Raw genomic sequence first — 15,365 nt, 5'->3', positions numbered from 1 at the left:
TGAGAGAATTGAAAATCAAAGCTTTTAAAGATATTTGAGCTGATAATGTAACAAGAAAACAACGATATTGAAATGTAATTTAGAGAAAACTAAACATGACACAAGGTTCATAATCAGTGGAGGGAAAGTACACCATAATCAAAGTTTTGATATACTTAACCCTCAGTCTCCCTTCCTTGACTGCAAAGATCACAAAGTATCTTGTGCACATTACAACCAAACCATTGTTCTAAGAAAGACATAAACTTCTTTCACAATATTACACCAATCATTAAAATCCTATCTCTAAATCAGACACACAGTTCTGGCAAAGAGAAATAACCCATGCTCTGCCTCTTACAGCCTCTCAAGAAAAATGGAATAATTTTTAGAATCTCCTTCCCTTCTGGAGCACAAAGTCTACAGTTGGAAGCCGAAAGAATGGAACCCTTCGTTTACACTATTGCTAGCTTATTTAATCTGTTCTTTCCCATGGCTTTTCAGTTTCCTAACTGAATCTTGAAAAAATGTTTTTTTTCCCCTTTCTTTTGGTGTTTATATCATTATAAAAATAGTCTTTTATCTTTGCAAATTTGTGGCCCCTATGGTATAATCATGCTGACAAGTGGCATTTGCTAGTGATGAGGTTCTATTATGATTTTGTAACTATCATTGATAGTTTTGATAGAATCCCACTCAATCAGTTGTAACTCATTAACCAAGAATGATTTTGAGGAACACTTTGGTAAAATCATGCATAACTTGCTTCTTAGAAACATATCTAAAATTAAACCAAATCAAATAGTTCAATTGGAAGTTATGCCCCCCGCACTAAGACCCAATTTGATTGTCTGAATTCTGTAACTGTTGTTGCTGAGCCGATAGAGGTACATATAGGAACCCATAACTTTTGATCCATAGTGAATATTACAAAATTATTTGGAGAGGATTTATAGAACTAGTATTCACAACACATTTCCAAGATTCAGGTCAATCCAACGATTATATTGTGAGATATGACCCCCGCAATATGACTATTTTCTGTCATCACTGTTATTCCTGATCCGACAGTGGTGCACTCAAGAATCTATAACTTTTGATCCATATCCGATCTGAAAAAACTCTTTGGTGAAGATTTAGAGAACTAGGTTTTTCAAGAAATATCTAAAATTTAGCCAGATCTAATGGTCTGATTGGGATTTATACCCCCGTACTAAAACCAATTTTATCACTCCAGAAATTGTTATATATTCGGCTTCTTTTCATTTTTAGTCCCTTCCCATTTTGTCTGCTTCATCATAAGATGGTTTTTTTCCTAACATGATTCCAAGTCTTTTTCCATGCAATTCATTTCTTGACCATGAGAATCTTAGATCAGGATGATATATCTTCAAATGTTGCTAACTGCCTATGAGGAATAGCCTTTGTGCCATTTTCATTGATTTGGAAACTCGAGTTTCTTCTTCGTTTGTGGATTCTCCTTCCACGAGCTGGAAGGGATGAATGTTGATTTGTTCCATGTTAAACCATAGCTTTCAATAAAAGTTTTCAATGGGAACAGAGCTGCCTCAGATATAATCACATTGCCTCATTGAGCATGTTCTGCCACCTTGCCTCATACTTATTCTGATCCATTTATGACTAAAATCCTGAGTCATATGTTTGCATCTTTGAATACTGAAATTTGAATTGGAGTGCTCAAGATGAATTTGATAAATTTTACAAAGCTTCTAGCAAAGTCTAAACCTCAACTCTCTGTACCCCTCCACCGAATCACCAAATTTGAAGACATTTGGCCCGAAAACTATCTCTGAATTTGCATGCTGAAATACTAAACCACTTTGAACTTTTGAATTAAGGAACCTTGAAGGTTTACCATGATGGTATTTTTTCCTTTGACTAGAGTGCCTCCCCAAATTGTGCCTTTTGAACTTCTGTAATGACCTTGAATCATGGACTGGTACTGGCCTTTGAACTTTTTTTAATGAATGAATCTGCATTTCAAAATCTAGAGTCTGAACTTCATTTATATTAAACCTATAGGATGGGTTATTTGAACCATTAAATCATTCTGAACTATTTTGAACTACTTCAAACTTCAGTTTGAAGTAGTTCAAAGAGGTTCAACATCTGAAACTAAATTTGGAAACTGTGAAACTTCTTGTGAAGTCCTCTGAACTTGGATTAAATGATCCTTATACCTTTTCTTTGAATCATTGAACTTGACAACCTTAAGCCTAATCTGAGTTTGCATGTTGAACCAACAAACCAACTTGGACCTCTAAACCATTGAACTACTTTGAACTACTTTGAACTTTAGTTTGAAGTGGTTCAACAACTCTAAACTTGAAGTTTTGAAATTGTGACCATATCGGGTACTAACAAGATGCAAAATAAGAAGATTGTTAGGGAGGGAAAGATGCAAGGAGAAATGAGCACACTGATTGTACTTTCTTAAATTCATAGCATCATGACTAGTGTCACAAGGAGGGTAGGTGTGAGGAGATAGGATTTGTGGATGATCAATTAAGTAAATGAGGCATGAAATGAAATTTAGTATTTTGAGGTTGGAGAGGGAGATATGGAAAGAGATTAGACTTTGGCTTGAGTCAAGAAGACTTAAATCGTGCCTTTATTTTTGGAAGTGATTTGAGATAGGTAATTAATCATGGATAGAGGGGGTGATGTGGCCGAGTCAAGATGGTGAAGTGGCTCAATTAAGACGATGATGTGGCTAGTTGATGGACTTGTTAGAAAAAAGGTAGGTGGAGGATTTTTTAGTTAAATAAAGGAATTATTTAATTAAAAGAGATATTTATTGGTGCATGAGTTAGGTTAAGGGTAACTACTGGGTTGATGGTTAGTTTGTGGTTGATGGATTTAATTAATTAAATTAATTAAATGGAGGAAGAATTCAGGATTAAATTAAATAGGTAGTGCATTTATTAATTTAATAGAGGAAGCGAGATTTAATTAATAAATCATACTATAATTAATTAATTAGGGAATAATATTAATTAAATAAATATTTAATATTTAATTTTAAATTCCTTATAAAATAACTAAATATGATTATGTAATTATGTGATCAGATTTAGTTGTTGACATTTTTCCCCTCTTTGACATAGTGTTGAGACAACACTATTTCAAAGAGATTTTTAAATAATTAAAAACATGAAGAAGATTTCTCAAACAACAAGGTTTCCCATGTCTTAAAAAGAGGAGAAAAATATTTTATTGTATAATGTCCCTTAAGAAGGTGGTAGGGAGAGAAGACAAGACTAGAAAACATCTTGAAAAGTATGAAAGGTGTGGCTATAAGGGGGATGCAAAAAAGATGACAAGGGGTTAATTTTGTGATCATGATGCTAAATTAGCTAGAATGGGGTGTAAGATAGTCATTAGGGAGGGGAAATAGAGGAAAGGGGCTTATATGGGGAGGCAAGTGGGTTGGAAATGTGGTACGCATCATTGCAACAAGCACATATAGTGATGAGTCAGATTTTGTGGGATACACAGAAGGATAAGGATTAGCTATAGGTAGAGCAAGAATATTGCTATACATAGTAGGATTTTTTGTAGGGTCATTTTGTGTTGATATTTGGTGATTGATCAAGGAATTATTGTACAATTTTCATAAATTATTTGGGATTCAGGGCATTTCCCCCCAAAAAAATTGATGACTCATCAAGAATTTTTTAGTTAACTTGTCAACAATTTCCCAAGGTTGACTTGTCAAGGGCCTTTAAGGTTAACTTGTCAAAATTATCCAGCCCTAATTTTTTAAGAGACAAAAGATTGTATAAAATGGCTTAGGGTTAGGGAATTTAAAATGTATGATGTGATAGTAGCTTCTTGTGGTGATATTGAGTTGTAAAGGAATACAGATTGTAATAAGGTTGTAACCACTAGATAATGAGAATATTGGACTCACTGTTTGGTAGAAGTAGCCCAAGGATTGTGTGAACCATGTTAAATCTTTGTCTTTTGTTTTCTTCCATGTGATTTATTATCTCTTGATATTGGTTATATTTGCATGTAATTTTTATTTATGTCTCGTTAATCCTAACATTTTGATCACTTACAACTAGATAGGGATGGATTTTAGGATGTTCTGCATGGGAGGATGGGTGCAAGATAGGGGGAGAGGGACATATTAATGGTGAGGGTGGATTCTTTATATATGAAAATAGATAGGCTACTAATAGAGGTAGTGACTATGAGAACATAGGTGGTGGTAGGAAGAGGCAGAGTATAGGATGACATGGATGAGATTTGTAGGCTACAAAGGGAGATGGAGGATTTGAGGGAGAGGGATAGATTCTACTAAGGTAGATATCATGTAGCTATGTTGGCCAACAAGATAGAGCATTATTGGTGGCAAAGACAAAAGGACCTCTATAGGGATGGGTGGTGTGAGAAGTAACAATTTTGGAGTTAGAGGATCATAGAGAATAGGACTAGGCCAACCATTGTAACCTATGGTTATTGTGATGGATGAGGCTCAATTTTTGGGGATAGGTGGTGGAGAAGTAGAGGGAACTTACAATGGAGAGAAGGAGATGAGAGCATGGGTGAATGTTATGCCACCACCACTGATTCCTACCTAGATCATACTAGGTCTAGATTCAGATGCAAAGGGATTATCACCTATAGAGGAGTAGTGATATGTTTTATTTTGGAGTTGTGTATGATATTTATTTTGATGAAGGATTCTCCCCTTAATACTACAACACACAACAAAAACAAACAAAAAATAACAATTTGAGAGAATAAAATATGGGCTTCTTATTATCTCCACACTTGTGTGGAATTATAGATTTCATAATTACAAAATGAAAACCCACATAGGTGCCTTCCTTACAATAGTCTATAAGATAGAGTTGTGACTATCAATCATAACTACCCTCGAAAACTTATGGCCCTTCCTTATATAGGCATTTTTCACCATCTAGGAAGGTTCTATACACTAATCCCTAAATCTTGAGGCCAACCAACATCATATTATATTAATTTTTTACACTTTATTACATAGAATCATTTGAAGACAATGTACAAATTACATTTTTGGATAATCCAAATTTGGAGACCATACCTAACAAATTGTTGACCTATTGGGCTATTATAACCCCATTCTAGAATCCTTGGCTAAAGTTCTATAGTAGCCAATGGCACAAACACCCATGAATCAAGATTTGAGCTTATTTCAAAGCCATTTACACCTTCATCACTAATCCTAAAGTTTAGATAGCAAAAATTAATACCAAAAAACTATGATAACTACACTAATACATATGATATGGCAATGAAACTCAATTGGCAAGATGATGTCTAAAATTTACCACTACATATTAGATTATAACAATCTTAGAACATAAGATAACTTACTAAAATTAGCAAGCTTCTACAATAGAAAAATCTCATAGGAATAGCCCTTATTGAAAGCACAAATTGGAAATAGAAATATTTTTGGGTGATGCAAGATTGCCCTTACACCTAGGATTCTCTTGCATCAAAAACTTGGGGTAATTTGAGAATTTAACCTATCACATCTTAGGTAGTCAGAAGAAAACTAGGATGATCAACCTCCTCTCTTCATAGCCATGGTGAATCCTCCACTGGGCTTCCTTTTCATTTTTGGGACTTCTCCCATATACAATCTAGAATGGTAATTTACTAGCACTCATGTTGATAGAATTATTGTATGCAAATTTTGACTATGGTAAAATATGATCCCACCTTTTTGGTTTGTCTCCAATCAAACATCTCAATAAGTTCCCCAAGTGTTGATTCACAACTTCTATTTTTCCATCAATCTATGGATGATGGGATGAATTGAACTTTTGATCTATAGTCAACTTCTTCCACAATATACACAAGAAATACCCAACAAACTTGGTATCTCAATAAAAAACTTATATGCTCTTTGGTGGACCATGTAGTCTCACAACTTCAGCACATGAACAACATCACTAATCTTCTTGCAAGGAATGAAATATGTCATATTTGAAAAAATTCCAACCACCATAAATATTTAATCATGCTCTTTTCGAGTCCTTGGTAAACCAAGAATAAAACCCATGCTGACATCCTCCCACAACTTCTCTGGTACAAGTAATGGATGATATAACTTCATATTCTTGTTCACTCCTTTTTCTATCTGACATACTCTACAACTCTATACAAAGTTACTGACATCTTACTACAACCATAGCCAATAATAATTCTCAACAACTAAAGCAATAGTTTCCTCTCTACCAAAATATCATGCCAATCCTCTACTATGCTTCTCCTTAATGATATTCTCTCTCATAGAACTTCTTGGAATGCACAAATGATTTCCTTTAAACAATACGCTATCTTGGATTATGAAATACAACCACTTTTTCCTATCAAGTATAATAGGTTATGCATAAACTTTCCAAGCATTACTAAAATAAGGATCCTCTAGATATATATGCTTGAGTTCTTTGAACCCAACCACATCAAACTACATCTTTGTCAAAAAAAATGTCTTCTACTAGGAGAATCTACAACTCTATTAGAATTCCTACTCCTATGTTTCAAAAAAAATGTATAACTTTTCAAAAACTCCATCCATTTTGAATGCCTTTGGTTCAATTTTCCTTGACTATTCAAATATTGTAAAGATTGATGATCAGTATACAAAATAGAATCCTTAGGAAGAAGATAGAATCTCTACTTCTTCAATGTATGAACTATAGCATAAAATTATTGATTATATATAGAATACCTTCTTTTGGCATCATCAACTTCACTAAACTAAGAAACAAATCTACCTTCTTGGCTCAAAAAGACCATATTATAGTACCACTAACATCATTCTCTACTTGAAACTCATTAAAATCTAGAAGAGCTAAAACAAGCTTCTCTATAACTTTATGTTTAAATAGATTAAAAATCTTATATGCTTCTATAATCCACTATTTTTTCACTCAAGGGTCCAAAAATACTACTAAACTTCTAATAAACTTTATGTAAAACCTATTTAGAACATGAAAAGATGATAGCTCAATTTCACTCCTTGGATTAGGTCATTCAACGATAACATTCACTTTATCAAGGTCCATTTTTAGACCTTCTATTGAAATTACAAATCCCAAGTACACCAACTCCTGCTTCACAAAACTACAATTCTTTAGATCAATCAACAACTTTTATTCCCTAAACTTCTCAAATGCCTTATGAATATGCATGATTTTTCTCCAATGTCTTACTAAAGATTAAAATATCATCTAGGTAAACAATGAAGAACTTACCCAAAAATTCTTTCAGTACCTCATTCATGAGATGCATAAAAGTGTTGGGTGCATTGGTTATCCCTAAAGACATGACTAACCACTCATACAATCCTTCCCTTGTCTTGAAGAAAATCTTCCATTCATCTTCTTTTCTGATCTTAATCTAATTATACCCACTCTTTAGATCTATCTTTGTGAAATATAGAGCTTGACTCAATTAGTCCTTAATATCATCCATCTGTGGCAATGTAAATCTATACTTTATTATGATCTTATTAAGAGATCAAAAATCTATAGAGATCCTTCATTCTTATTGGTATATCACGTGGACTCAGACTCTCTCAAATTAACCCCTTCTACATCAACTCTTGCATTTGCTTGTTGAACTCTTCACTTTCTATCGGTATCATTATGTACACTGTCTTATTTAGAAAACTACTTTGTGAAATCAAGTCCATTTATTGGTGGTAATCCATCAAGTACATTATTAGATACAATATCTAGAAACTCTTCCAATAAATTTGCAACTTCTTTAGCTACCTCTTCGACTTCTTCTTTACCATCTTCTAAAATTACAACAAAACACATATGCTCACACCTCATACCCTCTAGGAACTTCTTTCCATAACAAAACATACTCTAGAAACACTAGATATATTTTAATATATATCCTTCAATGGCTTTAACTTATGTTTCACTCCATCCTTTATCAAAGTGTTGGTGTTTGAATGCCCATCATGTACAACATGCCTATCAAATAGCCATAACCAACCCAATAACATATGACATATGTCCATAGGTATGATATCACAAAGTACCTCATTTTGGTATCTTCTAATTTAGAACTTCACTAGGGACTTCTAATTGACCATGACCTTGTGGTCATCCCACACCCATGCAATATGGTATCGATGCAGTTGTTTCTACCTCTTGAGATTTAATTTCATGACCATCTTCTATAACACTATATTGTCAATACTTCCACCACCAATGATCACATCACAACATTTATCTTCACATTTTTACATTATGTAAAATAAACTTCTCCTTTGATCAAGTTCATTCTCATGGCTCAATAGGACCCTTATATTAACTAGGACTTCTCCTCTTTCAACATCTTTAGAAAGTGATGATTTGGCATCTTCATCTACATACACGACTCTATCCTATCCTTTAGTTCTTACATCATTCCTTCCTTGGCATTGGGGACATTCAAATGCCTTATTCACACTAGTACATTTGGACCCAATTTTTGACCAAGGTTCATTGCTATTTTTCTCATCAAAGTTTTGACCAAATTGTAGGTTGGTCAAAATTTCAACAAATACATTCTTTGAAATTTTGACCAACCTACAATTTATTCGTCAAAATTTTGACCAACCTAAAATTTGGTCAAAATTTTGATGAGAAAAATAGCAAAAAACCTTGGTTGAAAATTGGGTCCAAATTTACTTGTTTCATTTCTTCTCCATAGTGCAATTAGGTTCCACAAAAACCTCTTATATCAGATCCTTGCCCTCTTTCTCTTCCTTTCTAATATCTATTATTCTGATCATGGAAATGATTAGAGTTGTCTCTTCTCTAGTTCTAACTAATACTATGATCCTCATGCTTCTTCTTCCAATCTTTAATTTGGCCTCCACAAGACCATTTGCTAGATCTTCCACTACAACCTCTACCACTACTCTTGTAATCAAACCTTTTGTTCAACTTTTCCTCAACTCTTAGGGAAAATTGTTATGCCTATTCAATACTATTCATTCAAACTAAACTCAATTCCCTTGAATGCTTTGCCTCAATCTATTAAGATAATAAACACCTATCTCCTTGTTAAATTTTTCATTGTATGTTTTGATGATAACTTGATAGAACTCTTCGGTGTACTCTTGAAAAAATCTTCTCACTTTCTTCAACCCTTATATTTTCTTCCGCAAAACAACCTCATAAACCACATGAATGAATGCCTCTTCAATTTTATCTATCATTTGATCCCATCATGTAATTTTATCCTTCCCTCTTTTATTTCTCTCCAATTGAATCTTTTGCAACCAAATACTTGTGTGACCCTTTAGTTTGGTCTTCAAAAATTTAACACTTTTATAATCCTCAATATCTTCATACTCAAAGTATTCTTCTAATTCATTGATTCAATCAATCAATTCCTCTAGGCTAAGGTTTCCTAAAAAATGTGGGAACCTGAAACTTAATCCTTTTTTCAATCTTGGAAATATCCCTAAAATGATTTTCTTCTTTTGGGTTCAAAACTTCCTCTTCTTCCTGATCAATGTGTCCTTCTCCTTCTCTTTCATCCTCACTCTCATCTCTTATGAAAATGTCCATCTCTCTATGGATTTGTTCTTTCAATGCTTACATTTGTATCTAGATGGTTCTAAAACCCTTAGGTGTAACACCTCTAACACTACATTCTCTTTGTGGATGCATTTTCATGCTTTCGCTAAAACCCTAGTGCAAATTGTCTTACAATCAATAATCTCTCTACGTGCTCAACGAACTAGGGTCTTGGTCCAAAATGACTAATAGCAATTTTTTTTTTACACACAAAAGAACTCCCTCTTTGATACCACTTGATGAAGGGTTCTCCCCTTAATACCACAACACACAACAAAAAAACATAGAAACAATAACAATTTGAGAGAAAAAAATGGGTTTCTTAGTATCTCCACAACTATGGAATTATAGAATTCAAAATTAAAATATGTAAATGCACATCGACACCTTCCTTGGAACTGTCTACAAGACAGCTATGACTATCACTAGAACATCCCTAGACAAAATATAGGCCTTCTTTATATAGTCATTTTTTATTAAATGAGAAGGTTCTAGAATCTAAGCCATAAGCCTTGAGGCTAACCAACATCATATTATATTATTTTAGTCCACTTTATTACATATAATTGTTACGATAATGGGTGTTGCACACATTGCATAATATTATTTTATTATGTAATGTTGCACCTAAATGAGCATGAAACATTTAAAAATTTCCCATGGGATATACTTGATGAGTTATATTGTAATATTGTGATAATATTTTATGTAATTATTTAATACTAGGGAAAAGAATTAAATTTTTAATATTAAATGTGGGGTTAATGGGTTAGGTAGCACATGGTTTATGTAATACCACTTGGCGGTTTTGTGGGACTTTCTACTATATAAGTAGCCACATGGGTACTTGTTGGTGTGACGAGATAGGAAGAAAAAAGAAAGAGTTGAGTGGGACAAGGCTTGAGAGGTTAGCCAAGGGAGCATTTTGTGAAGGTTGGAAGCATGGCATGGGATATGTGGATTCATACCTTTTCACATGGATTTCTTGGTTAAAGCCATGACTTTGAAGGTTTTCATGGTTGTATTGCAATGATATTTTTGTTGAATAATACATAGTGATGTATGCTTTTGGAGGCTAGATTTTTCCCTTAATGAGGGTGAATTCTTAGGGTATATCTTGTGTCATGTTTTTGTGGGTATGTTGTCTATTATTTTTCTTGTAGATTCCAATTGCATATTTATTTTAGATCTATTATGGGTTATGTGAAAACAATTATATTCTTTGTTGCAAGTTTCCTTATAAGCGATATCAAAGCTATGGTTTTATTGATGTAACTCTCGATTGAATCCATGGGAATGCATGAGGGGACAAAAGAAAGGGCAAGACATATGAATTGTTTATTATAGATCTGAGGGTTTTGGATTTGTTGTTATGATGGGATATTGATAGATTTTGGGCATGTGAAATTGTTGGATAAATGGATTTTTTGGATGTTTAATTTAAATGAGGGTTTTAGGGGGAGCTTGTAGAAATGACCTCCTAGGTAAAAATAGACCTCACCATTGGACCCAGGTCAATGTTCCCATAAATTTTGATATATAATATGCCTGTAATGGGCACCCCTGGATGTCCCAAAAAACTAAACCAAATTGCTGAAAGGAATTATGTCAAACAGTTTGCATTCAACTTCTTATTTCTCCGTTTAATGTTTTAAACCCCTTATAATTCCGGAAATCAAACATTTATTGTTTGTTGTGTTTCGTGCATGGAATTGGTATCATACAACATAAACAAGAAAGCAACTACAATGATATGCAAAGTGGAAATGAACTGCTGCTAATAAAATGTTATTTTCAGAATTCATAAAATCAAATACATAGCAGATTTATCAACTCACTAATTACTTCAGCAATATTGTCATAATACTCCAGCCCATGCTTACGAACTTACTGCTACAATACTTTGTCCTCCAATCAGTCCACTACCTTCATAATACCATTCCCTCCAAGCGGCATAAGCGTCGGACAAGTAGTGAAGAAGATATGAGAAAAATATCAAATCTGCCTGTAGCCGGAAATGCAACTAAACTGCCTGATAATGAAGCCAATAAGAAAAAATTCCAAAGGCCAAACCCCAAGGGAATGACGTCTAGAATGTTACAAGAGAGGATAGATGTCCTCAAATGCCAAAAACAAAGCTGCAACTCACACACCAATTTCTTCTCATATTCAACCTCTCTAATGAAGCCACAAATGCTTCCTTTTATTCTATTCCCACGGGTCCCCTCAACTCATATGGGCAATGTGGGATAAAAGATGTGTAATATAAAACATATATTAAAATACCCCTTATGTCTCCCTTGGGTACACATCACCATAAAATAAATATTAAAGTAACACTTTAATATTTTACAATTAAATTAGACATTACTTTAATAAAACTTCAGGCATTAAAATGTATTAGCAATCGGACTCCGAATAATTCGAGTGATAGCTCATCCGAAAGCTCTCACCAAAGAGTATCGAATCCAATCACCAAAATTGACCTGCACTGTGTCCTATCGACTTACTAAAAATAGTAAGTATGCCTGAAACTGAGTAAATCAACTTCGTTTTGGCCCAAACTGGAAATGACTAGGCCAAAACACTCCAAGATCCCATTAAACCCTTCGTTAGCCCTCGGGACCATGTAGAACAAGGCTAACGTGCACACACTTGGTCAACTGCTAAAATGGGGACAATACAGTCCGCCCCCCTTGAAATTGCTTGTCCTCAAGCAATCTCAGTCCAGCCTGCTGAATAACCTGCTCACTCTCCCATGTAGAATCTTCCTCCGACAGGTCTTTCCATTTGACCAAATACTCCTTCACTATCCTGTTTCTAAGCTTCCTCTCTCTGGTATCCACAATAGCCTCAGGTACTAACACAAGCTTCCCCTCCTCATCCAAAGGGGGTAAATCTGCAGAAGGCACTACACTCTGACCAATGGCTTTCTTAAGCCTAGACACATGAAACACATTGTGCACTCGATTGCCCTCTGGAAGCTCAAGCTCATAGGCGACTTTGCCCACTTTGCGAATCACCCTATAGGGACCATAAAATCTAGGTTTCAACTTTTTAGCTCCGCTCTTCTTGAGTGATGACTGTCTATATGGTTGTAGCCTCAAGTAAACCATATCCCCTACCTCGAAGCTACGCTCTATTCGGTGCTGATCAACATACAATTTCTGTTGATTCTGGGCCTGTTGTATATTCTTTTTGAGCACTTTCAGGATGTCCTGACTATCCTGCAATAAGTTTTTGGCTTTGGGCACTCTATTGTCCCCCAAAACTAAATCCATGAAGCTAGGTGCTTCATAACCATAGAGTGCCATGAAAGGAGTCATCTTGATGGACATATGATAAGTGGTGTTATAACAATACTCTCCCATATGCAACCATCTGATCCAAGCCTTTTGTTGTGTAGTTACATAGTTCCTCAAATATCCTTCCGCCCATTTATTCACAATCTCTATTTGCCCATCTGTTTGCGGATGATAACTAGTGCTAGGTGTAAGATCTGTACCACACAACCTAAACAACTCTTGCCAAAAAACACTCATAAACTTACTATCCCGGTCGCTAACAATGAATCTGGGTAGCCCATGTAACCTGAATATCTCTTTAAAGAAAAGATCTGCCACCTGTGCTGCTGTGTAAGTGGATGGAATAGCAAAGAAGTGAGCAAACTTTGTCAAGCGGTCCACCACCACATAGATGCAATCCCTTCCCTGCACTCGTGGTAAACCAGTGATGAAGTCCATCGAAATACTTTCCCATTTCCTATTAGGAATGGGCAAGGGCTATAATAAACCTGTAAGAAATGTGTGTTCTCCCTTATTTTGTTGACAAACCATACACTCCCTGACATACCTCTGAACATCATCCTTGAGCCCTTTCCATGAAAACCGCTCTCGGATCTTCCTGTAGGTCTTGAAGACCCCCGGATGTCCTGCTGTGGGTGCATCATGAAATGCCTTCAATATCGTCTCTCTCAAATGTGATGACGGAATCAAATAAACCCTGTCCTGAACTCTGATCAATCCATCTATCACCTCATAGCGATCATCTTGTATGGTACCTGAAATCAATCCAGAAGCCCAAGCATCTCTGACATACTCTGCTATAATCCGATCTCTCCAATCTCCTCAAATCTCTACTAGAGCACATAAGTGAGGTCTCTGAGATAAGGCATCAACCAACACATTTTTCTTACCTTTGACAAATTCTATGTCAAAGTCATAAGCCTGCAATTTAGTCACCCATTTTTGTTGCCGGTCATTAAGATCACGCTGGCTCATGAAGTATTTAATACTGTTGTGATCAGTCTTGATCACAAAACGTCCACCTACCAAATTTGATCAAAATTTGGTCAATGCATGCATTATGGCCAACATCTCTCGGTCATAGACAGAATAAATTTTCTCAACTCCTCGGAGCTTCCTACTCTCGAATGCAATGGGATGCTTCTCCTGCATCAATACTGCTCCAATCCCATCACCTGATGCATCACAATGAAGCTCAAAAGGCTTGGTGAAATTCGGTAGAGCTAGAACTGGACATGAAGACATTACCTGCTTGAAATGCTCAAAACACCTCTGTGCTGCCCCTGTCCACATGAAGGCTCCTTTCCTGGTAAGATCTGTCAAGGGTGTAGCAATCTGTGAGAATCCCTTAACAAACCTTCTATAAAAACCACATAAACCAAAGAATCCCTTAAGCTGTGTAAGGTTTGTGGGAGTAGGCCACTCTACAATAGCTCTAATCTTTTTGGAATCAACCCGAACGCCATCTGCACTAATGATATGCCCCAGGTAAAGGAGCTCAGTCATGCCAAGCTCACATTTAGATTCCTTGGCATACAATGACTCTCTCTCCAGAATAGATAACACCTCCTCCAGATGATGTAAGTGCTCCTCCTAGGTCTTACTGAAGACCAAGATGTCATCAAAGAAGATCAAGACAAATCTCCTCAACTGCTTCCTGAATACCTGGTTCATACAACTTTGAAATGTAGCAGGTGCATTGGTTAGACCAAATGGCATAACCATGAACTCAAAGTGGCCATAGTGACATCGGAAGGCTGTTTTCTCAATGTCCTTTGCTCTCATCCTGATCTGATGGTATCCGGATCGCAAATCAATTTTGGTGAAGAAGCATGCCCCATGCAACTCATCAATCAGCTCATCAATCCTAGGAATGGGATACCTATTTTTAATTGTTTTCTTATTCAGTGCCTTGTAATCGATGCACATGCGCATTGTCCCATCCTTCTTCTTTACCAATACTACTGCTGAAGCAAAAGGGCTCTTACTAGGCCTGATATGCCCCATCTCTAACAAATCCTTAATCGCCTTCTCTATCTCATCCTTGTGTTTCTTAGGATGATGATAGGGAGTAATCATAACTGGTTTGGTTCCCTCCTCGAGCTCAATAACATGTTCCATCCCTCTGTCAGGAGGAACCCCATGAGGAATATCGCTAAATACTTTAGTGTGTCTATCAAGTATCTTCTGGACATCTAGTGGATGACTCTTTTCTTGTGGCTCTGGTGAAGTTGGCATAATGTGGCACTCTGCCGCCCACTCTATGTCATCATGACGAAAAAGTCTCTGCATTCTCCTCAAGGACACTATTTTGCAACCTCCATCTGAAAGCCCTCTAAGTACCACAGTTCTCCCCTCATGCTGGAATCTCATCTCCAATTTCGCTAGATTGAGTGTGAACTCAACTAGTGAAGCCATCCATGTCATGTCGAGGATGACATCATAATCTCTCATGTCCACAACATAGAAC

The sequence above is a fragment of the Cupressus sempervirens genome, chromosome 7 (assembly GCF_028749045.1).
Source record: "Cupressus sempervirens isolate cs-2001-9-10 chromosome 7, ASM2874904v1, whole genome shotgun sequence".
Classification (NCBI taxonomy): domain Eukaryota; kingdom Viridiplantae; phylum Streptophyta; class Pinopsida; order Cupressales; family Cupressaceae; genus Cupressus; species Cupressus sempervirens.
Note: the sequence above shows the minus strand (reverse complement) of the source record.